At 43.1% G+C, this 26,863-nt stretch overlaps 1 protein-coding gene across 1 annotated transcript in view; it reads right to left on the minus strand.

Annotated features, from left to right (window-relative positions):
- The window catches only part of LOC126470456 (calcium-dependent secretion activator-like), a 1,485,604-nt gene that overhangs the window by 1,389,223 nt on the left and 69,518 nt on the right, over positions 1 to 26,863 (minus strand). The window lies entirely within an intron of this gene.

The following is a 26,863-nucleotide window of genomic DNA, read 5'->3' on the forward strand; positions in this document are numbered from 1 at the left end:
TCTTCGGTGAGTTAAACTAATAAAAACCTCTCGGGTTTCTAGCCTGATGAGTTCGCCAAAATGGTGCAAAGTTCTGATGAATGTCATTCGCATCATCTTCTGACGAATGTTACTCAATTTCGAAGAGATATTCAATTGATTATAGGATGTTGGTGCAAACTCTTGTGCTCAGAAAATTTACGCCACTGCCATAATCTCCTTTCCAGCCAAATGTAGGTGGTGAAAATTTCTCGTACCACCGAAGTTCAAGCCTTTAAGTCGAGCGCCACCGCTGCAGATACTGGTCGTGGTCTAGCATTATATGTTATCATTCTGACTGAATTCTTCTGTCTTAGACTTTGCTCAAGATCTTAGTTGTAAGTGCTTATGACTGGGCTTATGACCCTCTCTGATAGATTTGGTACACGACTTTTTAACAAATACCAACCTCTCTTCATGCGGACTCACCGTGACTGCCTCATCGTTGAAGCTGCCTGTCTAGCATGCTATGTGTAGACGTTTGACAGCCAAAATCCCAAGTTTGCTTCACTGTAGTCATTCACACAAGGAAAGCGACTACATTGGCGAATAATATTGCTGTGAAAATGTATTAACTTTTAATTAACACTACAGAATTGGCTGTCTAAAGCGGCGCTGAGTTTTCTAAATAAGTCCAATGGAACAGCAATAACATGCAACATGAGTGTTAATAATTAATTATATTTTGTAAATATCAGGTTTGACTTAATAATAGGATCTGTTTTGTAGCTATCATACAGAAGATCTCCTCATAGCCCAACGTTTACCTGTCCTGTGAGTAACTCATTACAAACTAGAGAGTAAATTTTTGCATGGCGAAATGGCATGGCCAGAGACTACACAGTAATTAGCAGCATATTTATAGTTGGAGTGCTTGAGTGCAGCTTCTGTGTTTCGTAGTTGGTATGAAGGTTTCTCAACCTTTCTGTAATGAGATTGGTTACATGTTTCTCCAGTTCTTTCAAACGGATACTGAAATTGCAGCCTGTCTGTTGTATGTATTCTTTTTCACAGTCGTGCATCCCTATGGCAACCACTGGCGTCCGGCGCAACTTAATCTTTGCTCGGCTGAATGTATCGTCTAGGCTAGAAATTTTGGCAACATGTACGCGGTGAACTGGTTCTATCTAATGCTCAATAGAGGACTATGGTTTTATGTTCCGGCCGCTACTATCGGCCTTTCAAGTCTTTTTGAAGTACTTTTAAATGTTTTACATGCATTTGTGGATTTTAATCAACTTTGTTATGTTTGCATGTAAAGTATGATAATTTCTTTTTTGTGTACACGTTATTTGTGAATTTTGTTGTTTACTGGTTATCCTAAGGGTCACGCATGAAACCGCGGGCAGACATTTCGCTTTATAACGCCTAGTATTCATTAGCTAGTCAGCAGTTGTCGACTGCTACTTTTTGTTACGCACAGTCGCTAAGTGGACCGTCTCTACACGTCATCAACAGTACACACGTCATTTTATTTTATAACTACGTTGCTTTATGTTGGTTTTTAAGGTTAATAGCCGTATCATACTTGTCTCAGTTTGTTGTACGTTTCAGAGCTTCTGGTTTGAAGAGGGTCGCTTAGAATGAAAGTGGTTACCAGAATGAATAAATAAGTGATTATTGCTATCTGGACTGACTGTTTCCGCTATAGTACAAGTAAAGTCGCCTAGGCTTTCGCACGAATTAATGATGTGCGAAATGAGAAAATAAACATTATACTGGAAGAAGTAATTGTGGGAGGATAACATTTGTTAATTGCGTACCAGATCTACGTTCCAGGTTACTAACATGTGACGACCATCTGCATCGACGACAGTCTGTAACCGCGCTAGAGATTGCTCTACGGCTGCCCGCAACAACGGTGGATCATGGAACGTTCAGCTATAATAAAACAGCTCGTGCACTGCTCGAAAATCGCACCTTGTATATAGCTTTCTCAGCCATGGCAACAGTAACGGAATATCATGCCACTAATACATCTAAGAACGCAAATCCTGCAGCTCACAGTCTGATCATCATACCTGTAAAGTTGGGTACCCATATGGTAAATAGTTTTCCGTCTACACTAGCTCAAGTAGCGAAAGTTTAATTAATACCACACCGTAAGTAATTTTGTGGGCGAAGGCTCGGTAATGGATACACTGTCGGAAAGTTTGTGATTACTGAAAATATTGAGAAAGTTTGGATATATCAGGGATCTACTGTCGAACAATATGAGATTGATACTACCGTTTGCCGGCCGCTGTGGCCGAGCGGTTCTAGGCGCTTCACAGTAAGGAACCGCGCTGCTGCTATGGTCGCAGGTTTGGATCCTGCCTCGGGCATGGATCTGTGTGATTTCCTTAGGTTAGTTAGTGCTTAGAGCCATTTGAACCATATTTTACTAGCGTTTGAAGTTTTGAATAACTTGATAAATCAAAGGGTGCTACTTCGGTTGGATGTCGGAGATAGTTACGTAGATGTAACTGCGTTTTGATACTTAACAAAATGTGTTTTGTTTGATAATGATGTTGCATGACGACAGGAAGCGAACAATAATGTTGAAAGTAAATAAAATCCGGCAGTTACAGTAGTGACGGGTCCAAACCGCGTAATCACCGGATTCTTAAAAGATGACATAGTATTTCAGATTACGGAGCAAGAGAATGGAAAGATGTCCATCTCGGCGTACTCGGTGATATTACTGTTTCGTGCAGTGTTTTGGCCGTCCATCTTTGAAATGCAATACAATAACCAGTCCATGTGGCTTGGATTCGACGAATCCTTCGTAGGCTCTCCGGAGGTATGTGGCACCATGTGTCTACGCCATTCCCGTAAATTACAGGCTGGTGGCCTTTGGGCGCGAAGCTGGTGACCGATATCGTTCCAAATGTCCTGGCTCTGAGCACTATGGGACTTAACATCTATGGTCATCAATCCCCTAGAACTTAGGACTACTTAAACCTAACTAACCTGAGGACATCACACAACACCCAGTCATCACGAGGCACAGAAAATCACTGACCCCGCCGGGAATCGAACCCGGGGACCCGGGCGTGTGAAGCGAGAACGCTACCGCACGACCACGAGCTGCGGACAACCAAATGTGCTCCATTGGGCTCAGCACACGAGTATTTGAAGACTAGAACATCAATGTGAGTTCACAATCATGCTCCTCAAACCACTGCACTACGATTCTGACAATGTGTCGCGGACAGTAATCCTGGATGATGCCATACCGACAAAGAAGACATTAAGTATGAAGAATGTAGGAGGTCCATAATAACGTTAACGTAGCCCACGGATGGCATAGTAATCATACGATTACTACCACAAGACAAATGGAAGCCTACATGAATGTCTCCCATAGCATAATACTCCCTCACTGTCTTGCGTCCGTGGCACTATGCATGTTTCGAGCAGCCGTTCATCTGGATAACCGCGTATATGGACATGACCATTGACTTGGTGTTTCAAAAAAACGTGACTAATCCATCCAGACGACACGTTTCCACTGATACACGCCCCAAACTCGATGATATCGTATCGACTTGAATCCCAGCTAACGATATCGTTGGGTCAATATAGGAACACGTAGGGATCGTTGCTGTGGAGCGCCATAAACAACAACGTCCGCTGACAATGTGCTCCTAAACGCTTGTGTCTACTCCAGCATTATACTCAGTCATCGGATCAGCCGTATACCGCCTCCTGTCCTGCTTTCCAGAGCGGCCACGCCTCCAATCTCCACATTCCGTGATGACGTTTGGACACGCACAGCAGCACGCGAACAGCCCGACCAGCTTCACCTTTTCCGAGGTGCTCGTTTCCAGGCTCCGGGACACAACAGTCTGCCCTTTGTCAAAGTCAGTTATATAACGGGATTCCCCCATTTGTGTCCCGTATTGCCACTTGAATTGTAACCATTCGTCTCTGCCCCGCCTATATACTTTCCTTACTACGTCACGTGCTCACCACGCCACCAGGCGATATTCTGTCTCGTAGTGGGCATTGTTTATAATGTTTTGGATCATCGGGGTATCCTTGCTTTGTGATGAGGATGGTCTTGTTTCTGGAAGACTTCATTAATGCTGATAACTCAATATCTTTTTGTCGTACAAAGAAAGAAACAGCCAGGCGTGAGGTAAAGCTAGCGATCGGTCCACGATTTTCTTTCATTCTCCGTAGGTCATGTTTCATATCTCAAAGCGTTATTAAAAATGGGTTACCATTGTCGATAAGCAGGAAATATTTATGTTGCGCAATAATTCCTTTTTTTCCTTAAGAAATACCTTATATGAATACTCGTGTGTATCATATCACGTGGACGTTGAAGTCGTGTATTTTGCATGAGCTGGAATGAATGCAATCTACAAATAAATGCCGGTGTTTCTGAGGTACTTTATTTTGTTTGCCCTCCCGCAACATCTTCGGCCGGTTGCATAGTTTGTTTTCATTTGCTTGAAATCAAAAAGGAAGGAAGGAGGTCATTACAACCGTGCGTGACATGAAGGCCACGTAAGTATCTTTTAAACATCGGCGCTCCAACAATCAAGATTCGAAGTGAGCATCCACAGTCGGATTGGGTTTGTGCACAGCAAACAGGAGGTTACTCACGTTATAGTCGTTTCCTGGACATTTCAGGCAGGTAGCATTTCTACACACGAAGAGATCAGAGTAGACTAATTCGATTCAGCTGTCCGTGCCATGATTACAATTCTAAAGAAGTACAGGGATGTTTCGTAGTTAAGATAAATACAGATTAGAAAGCGAAACAGCGCTTTCGTTTAAAGGAGGCGGATGATTTATCTGAGGGAGTTAGATAAATGAAGTTTCGTAAAAGTAGCAGACGTTTGTTAACGAAAACTATTAGAAAACAACGGCAATTATGTGAATACGTTATGGGCATAACTAAATATTTCAGGATGCACCGGAAGAAGATAGAGAAGTGAATCACACAGTTTTGCATGTGTGATGCTCACCAACACATGGTCACACACGGTTACCTTAATCTCTGCTTCAAAGATATATTTTGTGCGTCGTCCGTCTGTTACTAAATTCTATATTTTTCCAAGGAATTTGTTTTGGTATATTTGTGAGGAGCAGAAACGGGTAATCACATTGGAAATTGTGTAGACAAACGTGAAGGACAGTGTAAAGTCCACAGGTATGGAAGACAGTGTGTGTCGTCTAAAATAGAAACCAGGTGATGCGGCAATCGTAGATCAACCCTACACTTACTATGTTTGTTACTAATCCGCCAGCGAACGGGCCCCGCGACTACCTTCGCAGCTGCTTTATACGCACGCAACCTGTTAACGAAAGTGCATTATGGAGGAAAGCGACATTCGCTTTCGTCGTGTCACCATGTGGTGCCATCTTTTATTACACATGCCAAATAGCGAGCAAATCAGCTACGTAGTAGCGAAGCAGTTAACATGGAATCTATATTTTCCCCAAGTCCTTTTCATTGATCGTAAGTGGGACACTTACGTAACTAGTGACTCAGACACAGACACACGAAATTCTTTGAAGTGCGAACAGTGGCTCAAGTGCGTCGCATCGCTGTGACGACTGAGATATTCGTTGTCTGCTACTGCTACTGAGACCTTCATTTTGTGCATTCCATTTACAGTGTGCCGCGCTGGCTTGCGCTAAAGAAGTCGGCTATCTTTGGCCCACCGCAGATATTGATCGCAGTAGCAGGCGGTCTTGCTTTAAGCTCACGACTCAGCCAGTGTCGGCACAACTAAATCCGGCAATTCTCCCCGTATCCGTTATTGCAGACGTAGACCAGTCGAAATTTATGCTCTTTCATTACGAGCTGGTTCCAGAAAGTAAGTTCCGATCGCCTCCAGAGATGGCGTGAGTAGTCGGATAGGTATGCGCATGCGCAGGAGTAGAGAGGAGGCACATGGGAATAATACACCGCAGTTTCAGCCTCGTGATGGCAGCGGTTACCGCACAGTGCTGGGATAAAATGGCTGCTCTAATATTGTCTCCCACCAACTGCGAGGTTCGTGCTGTTATCCAATTTTTGCATGCTGAGAAGCAATGTCCAGCAGAGATTCATCGTCAGTTGTGCTACGTGTACAGACACCACATTAAAAGCGACAGTATGGTCAATTGATGGCGTAGGCAATTCGTTGAAAGGCGAACCAATATTGAGAAGACCGTAGTGGCCGACCGTCCTTGGTGATTCCAGAACTGATGGTGAGTGGCAAGCAATTTTGCTGAACCGGCGCTCCTCAACTACAGAAATCTTTCGTCAGTTCCCCTAGAAGTCTCGCTCGCTGTTGCACAAAATTATCTCCCAGTGGCTTGGTTTTTCATAAAGTGTGTGCATCTGGCTGCAGCACTGACGTTCCTACAGCTATACTCAGATAAGAATGATGAGCTTTTCGACCATATTGTCCCTAGGGATGAATCATGGGTGTCAAATGCCACGCCAGAAACGAAACAACAATCCATCCATTGGCTGTATAATGGTTCACCTGTGAAGACCAAATGCAAGCAGACTGTCTCTGTAAAAGAAAAAAAAAAAAAAAAAAAGAAATCACATGTACTGTCTTCTGGGATGGATGTGGTTTCCTCCTGTGCGAGTTTCAACCATGAGGGGAGACCATAAATGATGATCAGTACTGTCAGTCACTGAAAAATCTGGGGAGGGCGTTCTAGAGCAATAGAAGTGGGATGCTGACAAGAAGCATTAGGCTTGTACATGACAATGTGAGACCCTCATACAGCCAACGCCACACGAAACGTGTTGAATCAATTTGGGGCCGTCCGCTGTGGCCGAGTGGTTCTAGGTGCTTCAGTCTGGAACCGCGCGACCGCTACGGTTGCAGGTTCGAATCTTGCCTTAGGCATAGATGTGTGCGATGTCCTTAGGTTAGTTAGGTTTAAGTGTTCTAAGTTCTAGGGGACTGGTGACCTCAGATGTTAAGTCCCATGGTGCTCAGAGCCATTTGAACCAATCAATTTGGGTGGGAGATCTTCGGCCATCCATCCCACAGTCCTGACCTCGCCGCAAGTGACTTTCATCTCTTCTGTCTCATGAAGCGTTTTCTAGCAGGAAAAAGTTTCCACAAAGATGCTGAGATGCAGACTGATATGACTTTATAGCTGCAGACGTCGGTGGTAGACTCCTATAACATGGGAATACAATTGATGGTGTACCATTACGACACATATCTTAATAGTTGTTGTGACCATGTTGAAAAGAAATCAGTCAATCTATGTAAAACTGCAATAAAAATTTCTTACTTAGTGATGTTTATATTTTCTTTATCAGTCCTTGGAACTTACTTTCTGGTTGTTTCTCGTATTAAGATCCCCTCCGTAGCCAAATGATGAGGGTCGCTGCTTCCGATGTGGAACGATTCTGATTTAATTCCCAAAGGAAGGAAGATTAGGGTATTAATGTCCCATCGATGTCGAGGCCATAGGTGGAGCATAAGCTCGGATGGGGTCAAGTATGGGGGAGGAAATCAGCTATGCCCTTTCAAAGAATACATCCTAATGTTTGTGTGGCATGATTTTGAGAAATCGCGGAAAACCTAAACATGGATAGCTGGACCCAGAATTGAACCATCGTTCCCCTGAATGTTAGAAATATTCAACAGCCCAGATCGCATAAATATTTCTTTATACAATATTACTATTTTCGACAGAATTTTCTGTCAACTAACGGTTTTAAAAATCTTTTTTGTTTTGAATGTATTCATTTTATGTTGGACCTCACGCCAAGTTGTCAGATGGATGGAAAGCAGCACATTATAAAAGATTTGTTACAACTAAAATATTTGCTTTGTGCTTTCAAATATTTTAGTTATGACAAACTTTTTATAATGTGCTGATTTTTATCTACATGACAACTTGGCACGAGGTTCTGAGGTTCAACGTAAAATGAACATGGTTCATAACAAAGAGGGTTTCTTAAGACTGAAGATGACTGTAAAGTCTCTCGAAACTGGTTGTCTTAAATAAAGAAATATTTATGTGACCTTGTCTGTTGAAAGTTTTTAGCAAGTAAACAGATCGCGCCTTCGGTCTTCTCAAAATGAGAAAATTCAGTCCTCTCAAGTACGAATCCAGTGTACTAACTACTGTGCCACTCCACTCGGTCAGTTTCCAACACCTACTCAGATTTTTTTCTGGGGTAGGGAGGTCTGGAAGAGGGTCCTCTCAGTCTCGTGAGGCCAAATTAGGAGCTTTGTCAAAGTCGTATTTTGGTGTGCACAAGACAACGCCGTGAATGAAGTTGCTCGGTCCGATTGTGTATCAAGACAGACTTCCCAACATGTTGCAAAACCTCGCGTGTGTTTGAGATGGCTAACTTCACGCAGAAAATCAATTAGGAGACAGACACACATTTCAGATTGGAGATAAATTACTGATAGGGATTAACTAATGCAATGAAATATTAAGGCCCTGCCGGCCGGGGTGGCAAAGCGGTTAAAGGCGCTACAGTCTGGAACCGCGCGACCGCTACGGTCGCAGGTTCGAATCCTGCCTCGGGCATGGATGTGTGTGATGTCCTTAGGTTAGTTAGGTTTAAGTAGTTCTAAGTTCTAGGGGACTGATGACCTTAGAAGTTAAGTCCCATAGTGCTCAGAGCCATTTGAACCATTTTTTTATGAAGGCCCTAGCTGTGGATCCTTCTGTTCAGTTAAAAATACTAACATGCAATGCATCTGAATATCTGACAATATTAAGTCAACATTACAAAACTACACCACATGGTTTACATTAAGTTAAACTGATGGTCCACAGAGTTACTTGAAAGGTTTCAGGATATGTCCAATAGACGCAAATGACGTTCTAAAATGACGCATGAATCTCTATTTAAATGAATGCAGTGACTGTTTGCCTGAATGTTAAAGTAAGAAACGAATGCATCTACCAATGCACTGGTAGATGCAAATAACTGCAATAACCTGACTAAATTCCGATCAAGGATTTTCCTAAGATGCCAGTTCTGTAAATAACCTCACTGTAAATTAGCGGCATGAGATGTGGAGTGTGTTGCCATCACGACAACCGCTTTGAAGTACAGAAGAATAGACTCCAGGTAGGTTGCCCAAAACAATCCGTTCAGCACCTAGACCTGTGTTGAACTCTCCCAGTCTTCACACCACTGCATCCACAAACCAAAACTCAGTATTCTGTCTGTATCTTACAGCCAGCTCTTTCCTTCCCGGCAAACAAGACATGACCACCAAACGTTGTTTAAGAACCTTCACTCCGCCAATGGTGTAACTGCTTCTTTGGCAAAGATCCCACCAAGGAAAACGTGCTGTGTTAAAACCCCATTCACAATTCGATGCACCCCTCTTATTCAAAAACTTCTCCCTACAACTCGTCTTTGTGACGTCACCAGCATTTTCATGAGTCACGCGATTTTGCGCCCTGCAGCTAGCTTTTCGTCACTGGTCCTAAGAAAGTAAGAAAACTGCCCTCCAGAATAGGCTCCTATTTTGCAGCAACCCATGTTTCTTTTGGAAAGCACAAGATTGTTATCTACTGAATCCACCATTCCGAACATGGCAGACTGCTGGCCTCCCACTGATAAAGTTATTTCCTTCGGTACTGCTTGGCCACTAGGCAAGACCCATGTTGTACACAAACAACAGCGACAACCTTCTGGGGACTCACCTGGCGATGCAGCCTTCACATTGACAACACACACTACCTGACATGCCCTCTGCAAATGCTTGAGTCCGTGCTGGCTCGCTGCTCAGACCTGAAATTTTTCTTTACGTCAGGCACTGCCACCCTTGTCCCAAATCCATCTTTTGCCCTGTTCTCAAGCTTTCTCAGAAATCAAATGAAAAGACACACATCATATGATTTATTAACTCGTCTTAAATGTAGTTAGTACAAGTAGTTAGAGGTCAGTACACAGTCACTGCAGTCCAGTTTGCATTTCTCTGCTATTATTATAATGTTCCGCCTCCTCATTATACTATTATTTGAACATAGTCCTCAGATTAAATGAAAAGGCGCACGCCAAATGGCTTGCAGTTTTTCATTGTCTGAGAGGAATTGTTTACTATTAGCAGCCATGTAACGCAGCGGAACAAGAGTGCTCGTAAAAATATCCTACTAGACAGGGACCTGATACAAATGTCACGCATTGTCCATGACAGTTGGTTTCAAACGTGAAAGGAATTGCTGCTGGTAGTGAATGAATCTCTGTCTCAACCAGTTTCCGATCGAATATTTCGATGGGAACTACGTGCAATGGGGATTTCGAGTCGGTACCTTGCAATGTCCATTTACTGCAGCGACATATCAAGTTGCATGTCTTCAGTGGCCCAAACAACACAGGAACTGGACAACTACTGACTGCAGGCGTCAAGTGTGGCTCTACAGGTCGTGATTTTGAGCCTTATCTAATGATAAATGGCGTCGAGTACACCGACTACCCATTGAGGGGTTTGACCCATAGCGGTGTAGCTCGGGTTGGAGGTGGTCAATGACCCTTTGGGGTTACTTGTTACTGAAATAATTTTAAAAAAGAGATGTAAGGTTAATAGGCTGGTTTTTTATTACTAGTGATTCGGAAGTATTTTGAAAACTGAATGTACAAAACATTATGTGTATATGATTACATATAATTTTTTATCAAATAAATAGCTTCCCTCAAGGAAAGAATGAACAACAGGAAGTTACAGGGTGACAATTATTGAACTACATGAAATAAAATCGTCATAACTTCTGAACGGTTTGTGTTAGGACGTTCAAACTGCATGGTTGGCCGCGGTACATGGTGGTAATTAGTATGCACATGTATCGTTTGGTTTTGCAATGAAGCCCACTTTCATTTGGATGGACGTCGATAAGCAAAACTGGCACATTTGGGGGACTGAGAATCCGAATTTCGTGATCGTGATGTCTCTTCACCCTCAACAGGTGACAGTGTGGTGTGCAATGTCCAGTCACGGAGTAATCAGTGCGATATTCCTTGATGGCACGGTGACTACCGAATGGTACGTGAAGGTTTTGGAAGATGATTTTATCCCTGTTATCCAAAGTAGCCCTAATTGCGGCAATATATGGTTCGTGCAAGATGGAGCTCGAACCCATCGAAGCAGAAGAGTGTTTGATGTCCTGGAGGAGCACACTGGGGATCCACATACTGGCTCAGAGGTAACCAGAGGCCACTGGAATGGGCCTCGACTGACCGCCATATTCTCTGGGTCTGAACACATGCGGCTCCTTTTTGTTGGCCCATATTAAAGAAAATGTGTACAGCAATAACCCCGAAACCATAGCTGAGCTGAAAGCAGCCATTCAGATGGTCATCGATAGCATCGATGTTCCGACACTTCAAACGGTCATGCAGAATTTCGCTATTCGTCTGCGCTACATCATCGCCAAGGATAGCAGGCATATCGAACATACGATAACCTTAATCCAAATATCTGTAGTGACGTTCACATATTGAATAAAGTCTGTGCACACAGTAGTCTAACTAATTATCATTTCTTTCTTCATATAGTTCAATAATTGTCACCCTATATGTTTATCCATTTACAAGGGACATGAAGGATTAAATGTGAAGTTGATGACAACTGATGTGGCATTTAGTTGAACATATTCACTGGAATAATGTTGAATGGGGGAGAAATATTCGTAATGTTACCTAGAATGCGAGAATGAGACAGTAGTTCTGCAGTGGAAATAAATACCTATCAGAGTGGAATATGACTGGAGTGGACCCAAGGTGTACTTCGTGGCTAGAATTTCGTAATCATCTGTACATAAAGGTATAAAATATTCCACGGATTCCACTGGTAACCACCTGCTGCAGATATATAAATGTGAGAGATACAAATCAAGTTTATAAAAGGATCTGGCACTTGTGAAAATCTAAAACTTAGAAGCGTAGAGCAAGGTGGGCGCCAGTCCATTTTGTTAGTGTGGGTTGCCTTCATCAAGGGCAGGTATGCGCTCAGAGCAACCCTATTGTTCTCCTTTGATTGACAGGTACTTAACCTATTGTTCTCCTTTGATTGACAGGTACTTAACCTATTGTTCTGCTAAAAGGATCCTAGCTTTTGATTGACACCCACTTAACCTATTGCTCCCCCACCCCCTCCCACTTCCCTACACCCTCAGGAAACCTCACCCCTCGCTGCTACAGGTACACTTTCAGGTCTGAGTTATTGGAATAACCCCTCTCACTCTTATCAGTTTGATTTACTGCTTAATTAAATTGATCAATCAATTAACCTCCCACCCACTGGTAAACTGCCTCCCAAGAAAATGGTGGGAAGTTCAAATTCCATCAGGACAGTGCAACACACCACAGCTACCCACTAGCCTAAGAAAAGGCAGGAAAAAAGTGATTTTTGGCTACCTTCACTAACCTCAGTCATCCGACTGCCACCTCTTCCCAGGAATTGGCTTGAAAAGGACGCAGCCTGTGCTGGATATGCTGGACATAAGTCTTTATTTTCAGTCTTTATTTGAACAATTAGAGGCGGTACTGCCATCAAGTGTGTTCACCCCAAGATCTGGAGTACAACTGACCTAGTACACAGTACTGCCACCACAGGGTGCTGTCATCCCTTCCATGACATAATCCAAGATGGCGGTCTGGTGGTGGAGAGGAAGGGTCTCGTAATAGGAAATTCTAGGGTATATTGTTTATTTATAAAAAATCAGTTTGTGGGATTTGGATTTCTCTTGCTCATCATTTTCTGCTGTTTGGAAACATGTAGGTCTTGTAAGAGGTAATTACATGGAACAAACATGTTTTATAACCTAATGTTCAGCACTCTACTCTGGGTGTCTTAACCTAATGTTTGGACCTTTGTCAGCATTTAACCCATTGTTCTATTATGTGGTTTTCTGTGGCACCTCCATTTCCTTAAACTATTGTACCGCCTTTGATAGCAAATAAAGTAATTAGATATGTCCTCCCACCATTTTCTGGTACACTTTTCGAATTTCACATGCTTTTGAACGCCATTCCTGGAGCATTCTTCTTTGACACCCATCCCCTTAAACTATTGTACTGCATTTTACATAAAAATTGTGCAATTAGCCTACTGTTCTGCACTTAACCTGCTGTTCTGTTCCATTCCACCTACTCATGCACACATACCCTTTAACTATTGTACCACTAACACCACATTCACATAAAAGTTTATACAAATTGATTAGATCTATATTATTCACATGTATGGGATAGTTTTTTTTAATTTGCAGCATCCTGTTGGTCGGTGAAATCGATGGAATACAGTTTAAACAAAAGATCTCTAATGAAAAACACATCCCACCGCTCGATGCCCGACGCTGATGCCGCCGCCCGTGGTCCCCGTGGTGAAGTGACGATGCTGTCGTCACCTGTTAAGCAACACGTTGGTTTCAGTTCAGGTCCCGCAAGGATGAGGCGGCAGCATCTCTTTCATGCTTGACACCTGAGAAATTCCTGTCTAAATGTGTGTTCACCTAGGCACCATTGCTGGCATGATAACACAAAGCTGCGGTGTGGGTCCAGCACTGTGAGAGATGTTCCAATGCTTCCCAGGACAGCACAGGGTGCATTGTTCCTAGCGATCCTAATAGGACAGCCCATTCATCACAAAATTTACCAATCAAACTGCTGGTGGTGGTGGTGTGGGAGCATGGTCTACCATTGTCTTCTGCAGACGAGACTTTCAGCGGCAAAATTATTTTGTACATATCGCTACATTGCACTGACAGTTAAACCCCGAAAAGTTGTCTAGAGATCATCACATACATACATGACTCACAAGAAAATTGGGAGCCAGGAACATATTTTTTAATTAGCATCAGGCTACTACGATTCAGTAAACCATTGTAATTCAGTAATCTTGACTAGAGATACGATGTAGTGAAATTAGTATCTGTTTCCATGAACAAGCAACAATTTAAGATTCTCAGTCATTTGCGACATGCATCCCATGAAACTGTCGATATGTTGGCATGTGATCTAAGTAATTTAGTTGCGAACAGTTAAATACATTGTGATCTCTAAAAAAAACTTGTGTATACTTGACACATTGTCTATGTGAAATGGCAATGCGTAGGTAAGTAAAATATAAGACCTCCCTCTCCTCCTCCCTATCCCACCAACGTACATTGTGTTCACACATGTGAAATGTATCCTGTGGACATGTGGGCATTACAGAGGAATATCGAACACAAGAAATTCTGTAAGATTATACGATTAACTCGAAGTCTGGTATGCACGACAAGTAAGTGGAAAAATCTGTTTAATTCATAACTGCTTCTCCCATGTTTTAACTAGGAAGCACTGACTAATTGTCGACCAAAAAAAATTGTGTCGTACATCATCCAGCAATATTGTTTATGGTAGGCATAGGCAGAGTCACTCAGGACATTGGCCATACAACACGCCTAGCAATGTGATGGGGGTGACGGGGATTTTTCCGAAGCTGTGCTTGTTCTGAACATAATTGGTGAATGATTCATACATATAATTTTGGGAAAAATTCAGTATGTGGCGAAACGGGTGTAACAAAAGTATAACGAAAAACTTCGAAGGATTGGAGAGGGGTATCGTGAAGAACAAATTGAGGATAAAAATTCACGTACAGAAAAGCTACCGAAGAAAATGTCTGGTACTAGGCCGCCTCTGTGTCAGTTAACGCATGTTGTTAACGCTGACGGGTCACAAGCCATATTCTTTCAATGTGTCCGTCATCACTGAGGACGTTAGATGTCTGTGGGGTCCACAACTATCACAATACTCAGGAGGCCGCAAAGCGCAGTTAAGTCAGAGGTGCCAGCGTCCAAACTTACGTTTGTTGACGTCGGGGTGGCCTAGCGGCAGCATTTTCCACCTGTAGCTCTGACGCTCTCTAGCGTTGTTGGATGAAGTTCCTGGACATGGGTTCCCGTTCGATCTATACATTTGGACATCCTCTACAACCCCTCTAGGTTTGTCGGCATAATTCAGTTACGCCCCGTACAATTCCAGTAGTTAGTGATACCAATTAATGTGGCGGGGCACGTAAAATCAATGACGTGAGCACTAAACTCTTACTATAATGTGTTTCAACTAAATAGTGGATATATTTTCCTATCCCTAAAATCATTCTTGCTTCCTAAATACGATACCATTATTTTTAAGAAATTGGTGAAATCACAGCAGCAGAATTTGTGAGGGAGGCACGGACAATCGACGAATTGAAAAATAGCCTTAACACGACCCTATGCCCATCCTCGTAGTACACACGCACTGAGTGCGTGTCCAGAGCGCTCCAACGCAAATCAAATAACACGGCGCACACGCTCGTAAAACACTGCGGGTATAAGCAGTAGATGAGGGAATTCTTTGTTGGAGCATTTTGGACCGAGCTAATAAAAGAGGGCAGAAGTGTCGCAACAATTGTTATAAAAGTTCAAATAAAAGAAAATGATTTAACTTTAGTCACCAAGTGTAAAACACACATGAATCATAGCTGTCGAACTAGAATCTGTAGTGGAGCCTGGTAGCAACGCCTCACGAGGGAAATCTTTCTGTTCAAAGCTAGTGCTTGACTGAGTAGCTGCAGACCGACAATTGAACTACATTATCAGTGCTACTAATTTTGATACATAGGGAAGAATTCTGAGATGTTTGGAGAAAATTTCACAGACGTAATATGAGAAAACTCAAATTATGCACGGAGGTTAATCACATTTATAGACATCATTTACACGAATTTATTAAGGCCTGACCCATTAAAATTATATCGGTAGAATGTTATATTGTCACTTAATTTGACGAACAGCTAAAGCTGTTTCTAGGACTATTTGGAATCCACCAAAGATTCATTGACGATGAATCACTGAATACGTACAACCCACTGAAATCAGTAGACCATGGTGTGGGACGATGAGATGAAGGAACCTTGGACATGTGCAGCGAATCCGCCTAATCAATAGGAAACGTCGTATACGCACATAGTAGGGGGAAAGTATAAATCTATACTACTTCTCTGAGAGCATGGGCTGCTGTCTCCTAATGTACAAGCAGTCAGCCACACGAATCTTATCCTTCACAAGATTTCACTCCCAGGATTTAGCACATACCTTTATAAACAACGCTGTTCCTGATTAAATTCATACTACCACCGAACACAACATAGCTGACGCCTCCAGTCTTTAAGAAATTAACAACCGTAATATGAAGTTAACAGAAGGAGAGAAATATATGAGAAAGTGATTACAGAATGTAAAGAAAGAGCAACACTCCGTCTCTATATTGACACATGTAAAGCGCAAAAAGAAAGAATCCAAAACCTTAATCAACAAAAAATCTTATACAGGCGAACGAATAAGACGTTCGAAAAGTGGAGATTATGTATCTTGCAACAGACTGTGAATGAAATGGACAAGTATTTTCATTTAAGTTGTGTTCATTTCAAACTAGCCGGTCGCTGTGGCCGAGCGGTTCTACGCGCTTTAGTCCGGAACCGTGCTGCTGCTACGGTCGCAGGTTCGAATCCTGCCTCGGGCATGGATGTGTGTGGTGTCCTTAGGTTAGTTAGGTTTAAGTAGTCCTAAGTCTAGGGGACTGATGACCTCAGATGTTAAGCCCCATAGTGCTTAGAGCCATTTGACCCATTCGAACCATTTCAAACTTAGAATGATACAGAAGTTGAAAAACGATTGTTCAGTAGCTTTTTTTAAATTTGAGAAACGATTGCAGAAGTAGCAATGTCTCAAGACAACATGATGGATATATCGCAGCCATGCTGGACCAGCTTGAATAGCAGAGACTGGTACAGTGATGAGCGAAAACATGGTGACCCTGGGCACCGCGAGGTTCAATGCCATCTGGGAGTGTTGCGGGCACATGACAGTGTTAGGAAAGTGTATCACCGGAGTAGAGGCGGATGGTGAATCATTCTCGTGACGATATGAGTCAGAAGTTGGGAATCTACTGACATAAGCACTTTGACAGTGGTAAGATTGTTATAAGGGAACTAGCATCTCGGGAACGGTGAAGATGGATGGATGTTCTTGTGATACTGTCGTGACGAACGGAAAAACTACGAACAGGCGACAAATTATTTTAGGTCCACACCTCATCATAGAACGTGGAAACTGGATGCTTTCCCGCTTAGTAAAGTGGGATGGGTAGCGGTCTGAGGCAAATTTGACGACAGAGTACAATGCTGGGGAAGACAGAAGTGTTTCGGAGCACACAGCTCATCGCACATTACTGAACATCGTACGCAACAGCAGACGACTTCTATGTGTTGCCATGTTAACCCCACGTCATCGTAAATTATGATTACAGTGGGCATACGATTCTTGAGACTGCACTGTGGATCAGTGGAAATGTATAGCCTGTTCGGATGAATCACATTTCTTGTTACATCAGGCCAAGAGTCGTGGCCGCCGTCCAGATAAACGGCTGTTCGAAACGTGGATTGTACTACGGACAAAAGCTGGTGAGGACAATGTGTAGTACTTCGTATGAGCATCCATGGGACCTGTGGTAGTAATCGAAGACATCAATACAGCTTTGGATTAGGAGAACATTACTGCAGTCCACCTGCGTTCCTTCGTGCTTGATGCCTTTCCCAGTGGCGATGGCTTCATACATCAAGATAAATGTCTGGTGCAAGGCCAGAATCGTGCTACAGTGGTTTGAGGAGCATGATAGTGAACTCACGATGTGGCTTTGGCACGGAATTCACCTGATCTGAATGCAGCGGCATACGTCTGGTACGCCATCGGGCTCCAGCTCCGCGCCTACAAACAACTGGAATTGCGTGACCTACGCGTAGACATCTGGTGCCGCCTACGTCCGGATACTTGACAAGGACTCGTCGAATACATGCCACGCAGAATCTCTGCTGTGCTGTGTTCCAAAGGAGTACAAACATACTATTAATCAGGTGGTCATACTGCTTTGGCTCATCAGTTTATGTTGGCCAATAGGGCAACAACAGATGCTGTGAATGTGATAAAAGGCACCTAATGAAGACGATGCATCATTTTTCTAACGGACCGTAACGAATGATCTCGAGGCAAAGCTGAACATTGGTTAAATTTTCTTCCAAACCTTTATGGTCAAAACTGTATAGATGGTAGGGGATCCATAACTGAGGACTTGGAAATAAGCAGCTAATAGTAGAAACTAAATCTTCAGTTTTTCTGTGGATAAGAAGTAACAGCCAACCAGTTGCAAAATACAGGTTCGTTAAATCTTGGCCATGGTTTCGACTTTTTTAAAACCGTCTTTTTCAGAAGATGTAGGACCTATTAACGAGATTACGACATTGTGTATGAAACAAAAATAGTAACATTACAGTGAGCAAAAATTACAAGAAGTATCACGTTTCATTTATATATTTATTTATTTTAGAGAAGCACTGTTGTAGCTGACAACTCGCAATTTTTCACAAACACAACTTTTATTGATGTAAGTTTACAAGGTAGATGACTGAACAACAAACGAAAGGTAACAATAACGATGCCAGTAAAAGTCTTCTAATTGAGGCAAACAAAAGTTCACTTCCAATTTTCCACAAAGGTTCGTGGTAACGCACTACTAAGAGTCCAATTCAGAGAAGAAGACGTAATCTTCAGCGGTCGAAGTACACGAGGTCGGGATCCAAAGTGAACTGAACTTCGGGGCTGGTTCTAGCCCCTAAATGGTTGTCTCCAGCCAATCAGGTTTTGGTGTAGTGATACTTCCTGCAGGCCTTGGCTCGAGCTCCCCCTACAGGAAGTAGTGCTCGGACTGTCTGTTTCCAATATCTTGTATGTAAATAGCCAATATTTACCATGGTGCTTTTGGTACGCCTTGGACATAGACAACGCCGTCCTCTGTGGTGTAATATGGGTTGCCAGCCCTCAGGGACTACCTTGGCCCCAGCATAACAAGCACACGCACGTAAAATCACATTACCTATAGTCAATGTGGGAGTCGTTTACTCTGTCTAGTGCATGCCATCTACATAAGCACCATTTAAAATACATTATACAAAAATAGAAACCGCCTACTGTAGGGCATTGTCTTAAAAGTTTTAAGAATTTTTAAGAAGTATCACGTGTTGGACGCAGAATATAACAGCGTATAATACGTCACTTGAAAGATTTGTGTAAAACTGTCTTTTAAATATAAAACATCGCATCAGATGCTGTAGCGCTTAATTATGTCACGTTCAGAGCTAGTGACATGCGCCGAATGGCTGAAGAGTAGAGGTACTAGCCTTAAGTCATCGGTGGTAGGTGGGGCTCCTCGCGTCCGACATGCGCGTAGCTGCCAGGTGCAGCGTGTGTGATTTCACTTGAACATATTATTAACATAATTAACATATTAACTAAATAGTTGAAAAGAAGGAGAGGAGAGGGGGTAAAAAAGAAGAGTATCATTAAAGCCATATAGCGCATTTAGAGTCTGCAAGCTCAGGTAAACAGGGCAAACTCTTTAGAAAATGTGTAAAGTACACGAGAAGCACTTGTGCGTGAATATGCAAACATAACAAGCATGAGCATCAAGGAAGAACCACTTCACGGAACATTATCATTGCGTAAGAGGCCGACCAATAGATGTATCCAGTTGATCCCCTGTCATGCTGGACTACTGTAAAAGACACAATACGATGGAGAAACTGTATATATTGAAAGATCAATGCTGCTTAGGAAGGGAATGTGGGGTGCAAGTAGGGGGGGGAGGGGTTGGACCATCACATGTAAAGCATCATCTAAGGAGAGAGGTCGTACTGATAAAGCTTGCCTGTATGAGCAAATATACTACGAGACGTGGATGTTATAAAATAATCAGTAAAATAGTACACTGGTTAGCGAAGCTTCGTTTACTATTTTGAAGATTATTTTATAACGTCCACCTTCTCGTATATTTCTTCACATGGCAAGCTTTATCAGTACGACCACTCCCCTTAGACGATGCTTTACAAGTGATGATCTACTCTTAGTTAAAACGTTAATTATGTTAGTAATATGTTCTAGTGAAATCACACACGCTGCTCATCGCAGCTACGCCACATAGGATTAGAACACACCGGAGTGCCACCTACCCGAGCTGACTTAAGGCTAGTGCCTCTTCTCTTCAGCCAGTCGGCGCATGTCACTAGCTCTGAACGTGACATAACTACGCATATAGGATCTGATAACACACTTTATAATTAAATCTTTCAAGTGGCATACTATTCGTTGTTGTATCCTGCGTCCAATTTAATCTTTTAAGACAAAATCGTACAGTAGACGGTTACTACTTTTATGTAATGTATTTAAATGGTGATAAAATGGGTGTCATGTACTAGACAGAGTTAACGACTCCCACATCGCTTATGGATAATGTGATTTTACGTGAGTCTGTTTCTGTAATAAATAAGGAAATGAAAAGTAACATTTCCTGTAATTTTGCTTATTTTAACGTTACTGTTTTTGTTCTATACACAATGTCGTAATCTTATTCATATATTCTACATCTTCTGAAAAATATGGTTTTAAAACCGTCGAAACCATAGCCAAGGTTTAATAAACCACTATTTTGCAACTGATTGGCTGTTATTTCTAATCAACTAAAGCTCTTGCATGCAGAGTTGCTGAAGCGCAGCCATGCTCAGTATTCAGTTTTTACTGATATAATCACCTTACATCTTAGAGCATGAGTTAATCAGATGCTTGAAGAAACGTCCCCCAACTCCATGTAAGAATTATGAAGGCACGTTCATCTACTTCGCTTTCTAAAATATCACTGTTGTCCGTTGCACAATAAGACAGTCAGGCTGTTCCTTTTCAATGTCTTCTGGGATTTCATACACAGATGACTTCAGATAACCCAAGGGGAAAAAATCCATAGACGTAAGAATTAATGGGACAGTGCCCTTTCAACGATGAGCGTATGCGTTGGTTAGATGTTCATGGACATTAATATCGAAACTGGAAGGCGCACCGTCGGGTGAAGCTACATTATTTCGTAGGCAACAAGAAGTACTTTCTCTATACGAAGGATGAGTTTCGCGTGAACACCAGGCATCGTGGATCATTCAGACACTGTTGCAGCAAATTAATAACCATTATTTGCTTTTGTACAGCTAAATCCAACAGGCCGATAAAGAGTGATTTTTTCTTAATCTGTGACAAGAGTGAGGTATGGATTTTCATAACTTGCTGTCGTCTCAACTGAAGCACCATCACGGTTGAAAGATGTAACGTCTGTGAACAAGGCAACCTGTAGGGAGTTGGACATTGTACTACTACATAGGCTAATCCATTGACGGACCTGAACACTAAGATCCAAATTATTTGAATCCATTGCTTCCGCACGTCGTTTATGACTGTGGTGTATTTGCCGCTCCAGCATTCCTAGCCACATTGTATCCTAACTGGTCAATAGTCTCCGAACACCTAGTAGTTGACATTAAGATGTGTGTTCACTCTTTGCCTATATGAAGTCTTTATCTCTGTTAGAGGCACTTTCAATGAGCGTCGAAGGTCTGTGGAGGAATGCAGCCCATTCTTCCTAAAGACCCAAACCAAAGAAAGTAGTAACACTGGACGCCGGGGTTCCTGACCGAAGTCGACGTTGTAACTCATTCCAAAGGTGTTCCATTGGGCTCAGGTCAGAACTCTGGTCAGACAGGTCTATTTCGGGAATGTTATTGTCCACAAACCATTGCCTCACATATGCTGCTTTATTATATGATGCATTGGCACTGTCTCCGAATTTTACTGTACATAGCACACAATGCTGAAAAATGTTTTCTTCCGCATTTATCTTTTTCTTGACTGTAATAAAGATACCACACCCCAACCACGAAACATGAAAAGAAGCCGGCCGGTGTGGCCGAGCGGTTCTAGGCGCTTCAGTCTGGAGCCGCGCGACCGCTACGGTCGCAGGTTCGAATCCTGCCTCGGGCATGGATGTGTGTGATGCCCTTAGGTTACTTAGGTTTAAGTAGTTCTAACAAGGGAACCTCCCCATCGCACCCCCCTCAGATTTAATTACAAGTTGGCACAGTGTATAGACCCTGAAAAACTGAACACAGATCAGTCGAGAAAACAGGAAGAAGTTGTGTGGAACTATGAAAAACATAAGCAAAATATAAAAACTGAGTAGTCCATGCCCAAGATGGGCAGCATCATGGACACTGTTAACTCTTAAGCGTCGTGGTCCCGTGGTTAGCGTGAGCAGCTGCGAAACGAAAGGTCTTTGGTTCAAGCCTCCCTCGAGTGAAAATTTTTTTATTTTCAGACTATTATCAAAGTTCAGGCACTCAAACATAATCAACTTCGCTCTCCAAAATTCCAGGACATGTTCAGATTTGCTTGGACACATGCAGGATTTGACGGTCTACACAGGGAAAAATTTGAAAACGTTAAAAACATTTGTTTTGACAGAGCACAGGGAAAACTGTGCGACTGTGAAACTGTTGCATTCATTTGTTGCAGTTCATGTGACAAACTCTTATGTTTTCATCACTTTTTTGGGAGTGATATCACATCCACAAGAAAACCTAAATCGGGCAAGGTAGAAGAATCTTTTTACACATTCGCCAAGTGTACAAGTTAGATGGGTCGACAACATATTCCTGTCAGGTGACGCACATGCCGTCACCAGTGTAGTATAGAATATATCAGACGTGTTGTCCTGTGGAGGAATCGGTTGACCTATGACCTTGCGAGCAAATGTGTTCGGTGCCCATTGGAAAGGCACGTCCTTTCGTCTACTAATAGCACGGTTTTGCGGTGCGATGGCAAAACACAGACACTAAACTTGTTACAGTGAACAGAGACGTCAAAGAACGAACGGACGGATCATAACTTTGCGAGAATAAAGAAAGTAAAAGTTTCACTCGATGGAAGACTTGAACCAAGGACCTCTCATTCCGGAGCTGCTCACGGTAACCACGGGACCACAGCGCTCCGGAGTTCACAACATCCTTATTGTTGCTTATGTTGCGCATGGACTACTCAGTTCGTATATTTTGCTTATTTTTTTCGTAGTTCCACACAACTTCTTCCTGTTTTCTCGATTGATCTGTGTTCAGTTTTTCAAGGCCTATCCACTGTGCCAACTTATAACAAAATCTGAGGGGGGGTGCGATGGGGAGGTTCCCTTGTAAGTTCTAGGGGACTGATGACCTCAGAAGTTAAGTCCCGTAGTGCTCAGAGCCATTTGAACCATTTGGAAAGAATAGAGCGAGTCACTGGTTTGTAACTCTGAATGACTCGTTTTCAGTCATCCACAGTCCAGCAGCGTCGCTTTGTACACCTCATCAAGAGTCGCTTAGCACTGATTGCAGAAATGTATGGCTTACGAGGAGCTGCTCCACCATTGCACCCCACTCTTTATAACTCCATACGCACAGTCGCTGTGCTACCAGGACTACTGGTAGCTCTTTGGAACCCACAGATGATTCCCTCCACTGATTCCATGCAATTTTTTACTGCCACCCTCCGTAGCGCTCAGTGGTCCGCGTCCGCCAGTACATGAGATCGGTCTGGTCTTGGCTTAGTTGTGGTTGTTCCTTCGCGTTTCAACGTCACAATCACACAATCAGCGGTGGAGTTGGGAAACTTTAGGAGGCATAAAGTATCCCTGATGGAGCTGTTACCCAGGTGACATCCAGTGACTATTCCACATTCGACGTTATTGAACTCTCCTGACAGACCCATTCTCTTGTTATTGCTTCTCTACCGACAGCGTTATACTCCCCACCTCCTTTTATACTGGCGATTCCGCCGTTCGTGGCATCTAGTGATAGATTCTGCATTACATGGGTGAGGGGGAGGGGGAGAGGGGGCTCATACTTTAAATAAGGTAGTGTATTGTTCTAAGTGTGCTTTTCAAGCGCAAGTTTACTGTCGCTAATTGATGAGTCTTCTCCCATTTGATCCATCACAGTCATGAATTCTAGTGAACGAACAACTCTTTGTTGATAAGTGACAGCCGGCCGGGATGGCCGAGCGGTTCTAGGCGCTACAGTCTGGAACCGCGCGACCGCTACGATCGCAGGTACGAATCCTGCCTCGGTCATGGATGTGTGTGATGTCCTTAGGTTAGTTAGATTTAAGTAGTTCTAAGTTCTAGGGGACTGATGACCTCAGAAGTTAAGTCCCATAGTGCTCAGAGCCATTTGATAAGTGACAGCTTCCTCTGTTCCTGTATCTATTAATTTTATTGTCGTTGTGGTGTTGTTCAGTTCAAATACTGGTTTGATGCCGCTCTCCAGGCTATTCTAACCTGTGCAAGACTCTTCCATCCCTGAATACTTACTGCAACCTACATCCGTTTGAAATGCTTACTGTATTCCAGCTTTGTTTTCCCTCTACAATTTTTACCGTCCACACTACCATCCATTACCGAAATGACTGTTCTATGATGCCTCATATGTGCTGTCAACTGATCCCTTCTTTCAGTCAAGTTGCGCTGTCAATTTCTTTTTTCGCAATTTGGTTCAGTACCTCTTCCTTAGTTACCCGATCTATCCACCTAAAATTCAATATTCTTCTGTAGCACCACTTTTCAATAGGTAATAGGTGCTGTTTACAGCTTGTTTAGATTGCTTATCATTCATGTTTTATTTTCTTGCAATGCCAAAATCTCTCCTTCAGGAAAGACATTCTAACATTTAAATCACTGTGTCTAGAACGACCAAATTCCATCCACGTATCTGTCCGAGAAAATGATTTTTTTCCAGATATGCTGACACCTGTTGTGAAATTTTTTTCTGTACATTGGTTCGGCTTTCCACGCGTTACATCCTGCTGTAGCATACAGTAACTTTCTGACTACAAAATACGTAACGAGTAATAGTCCATCTCCGACAACCAGTCTTGAACTGCAAACTCCGGCAATCGCAAACTTGGGCACGTGAGAGACTATTCTTCATGTTTTCTCAAGGTAGCGTCCCAAATGTTGATGCTATACGGAGTTGTTTGTTATGAAACGTAATCAGTTTATAGCTATAACTCCGCAAACAGCTGTATCTTGAACCATAAGCCGTATTCGTGGCTTATAGCTGCATCATGAGGTGCATATCTTAACAATAGGAAACATATAGTAACAGAGACTGATCCCCTATACACCAAAGTAATACAATACCCAAAAGAACCAAATTGTGAAAACAGAGAGAAACACAAGTCTACTTAAAAAATTAAAACGTGGTAAACAACATGGAGGATAAAAAATAAGGCCCATCTTTCATGGTTAAAACCATAATGTCCGTAAGGTGGACAGTCAATGAACAAGAAGTTGGGAGACTGAAAACATACCATACCATGTAACAAGTACGCACCTATTACCAAAAGTGGAAATGAGACGCTGAATCAAAAGCTACGTAACTTCGAACAAAGAAGCAGAAGGCTTACCAGCAAGTCAGAACGCCACAGAGCTACCCACGTGATCCACAGCAACCACCGGCCGTGCTACAGGCGTGCAGCGAAGTGGTGAAATAAAGCACGCCTCAGAAGTTCATGTGAGCTGTAAGGTAGGTTAATGATGTCACTTTGGCATCAAATTACACCAGGGCACCAAAGAAACGACCCCCTTCCCTTGGGCCGTTGATTCCGATACATTTCGCGTTTGAAATCGACAGCTGGCAGTGCGATGAGCGACAGTATAATGTTCTTGAAAACCTTTGACATTTATGATCCCCTCTCACGTTTCGTCCCTTCTCTAAGGACACTGGGGCTGCAGCCACGTCGAACATGACGGCACCGCTTCGGGGTGCAGCGCGACCGCAATATTTACTCTCGTATACACATTGGAACCAATAGGGACCGTTCAGAACCATTCAACGAAACCAGAACGTGATCCGAAACAGGAAAAGGTACTTCTGTTTTTTCAGCCCTCCTGTTTTCCCCGATCCTGTGGTATGGTCACAATGAAGTGCAACGTTAACACGTGCTTGAATTAAACGGCAAAGGGTCCCTCTAAGACGACGCAGTTCGGTACACCGTCGGTGTCACCCAAACAACTTTGTTGAGCACGTTCGAAACGTTCATTCAGAAACTTCGACACCAGTTCTGCCTGACGGCTTCACTAACGCTTGAAGGTAGGCAAAACGCACCCCAGGGATGTCGAAGGGGTTACCTAATTCTCAGGCGCTAGAGCAACTGCCAGGCTTATTAGGTGTCGAAATTTCTGAGCGTACATTTTTAATGTGATCAAAAAAGTTGCATGGCTGACAGTGAGGGTGTTCCTGAACAGAGGGGTTTTAGAGGAACCCATTGCCGGTGTATCTACACACATGTTAATGTTGCACTTCCCCATGATCACGCCATCGGAGGGCGGACAACTGGAGGGTTGAAAAAACATATGTGCCATTTCCTGCTGCGTGTAACGTTCAGATTTCGTTCAGTGGTTTTCAAAGGTCCCTAGTGGTTCCGCCCTGTTGATCAGAGCAAAAATTGCTGTCACACTATACTCCAAAAGGAGCAGATCGCGTTCAATGGGATGGCAACCCTACGATGTACTTAGAGTAGGGTAGAAACGCCCAAGGGTGGCAGTAGTGTCGAACGTTGTCAAGAACGTCGTCCTGCTACTCATCGCACTGTCGATTATCGTTTTCGGCCGCGAAATGTGCGGAAATCAACGCCCCAGGTGAAGGGGTGGATTCATTCACGCCATTTATGGCACCCCTAGAGGCCTTTTCGTGTCCATTCTGAGCAGCACTCCGTCTTCAGGCCACAAGTGGCCCATCGGGACCATCCGGCCGCCGTGTCATCCTCACAGATGAGGATGCGGATAGGAGGGGCGTGTGGTCAGCACACCGCTCTCCCGGTCGTTATGATGGTTTTCTTTGACCGGAGCCGCCACTATTCGGTCGAGTAGCTCCTCAGTTGGCATCACGAAGCTGAGTGCACCCCGAAAAATGGCAACAGCACATGG

Source organism: Schistocerca serialis, chromosome 3 (assembly GCF_023864345.2).
Source record: "Schistocerca serialis cubense isolate TAMUIC-IGC-003099 chromosome 3, iqSchSeri2.2, whole genome shotgun sequence".
Classification (NCBI taxonomy): domain Eukaryota; kingdom Metazoa; phylum Arthropoda; class Insecta; order Orthoptera; family Acrididae; genus Schistocerca; species Schistocerca serialis.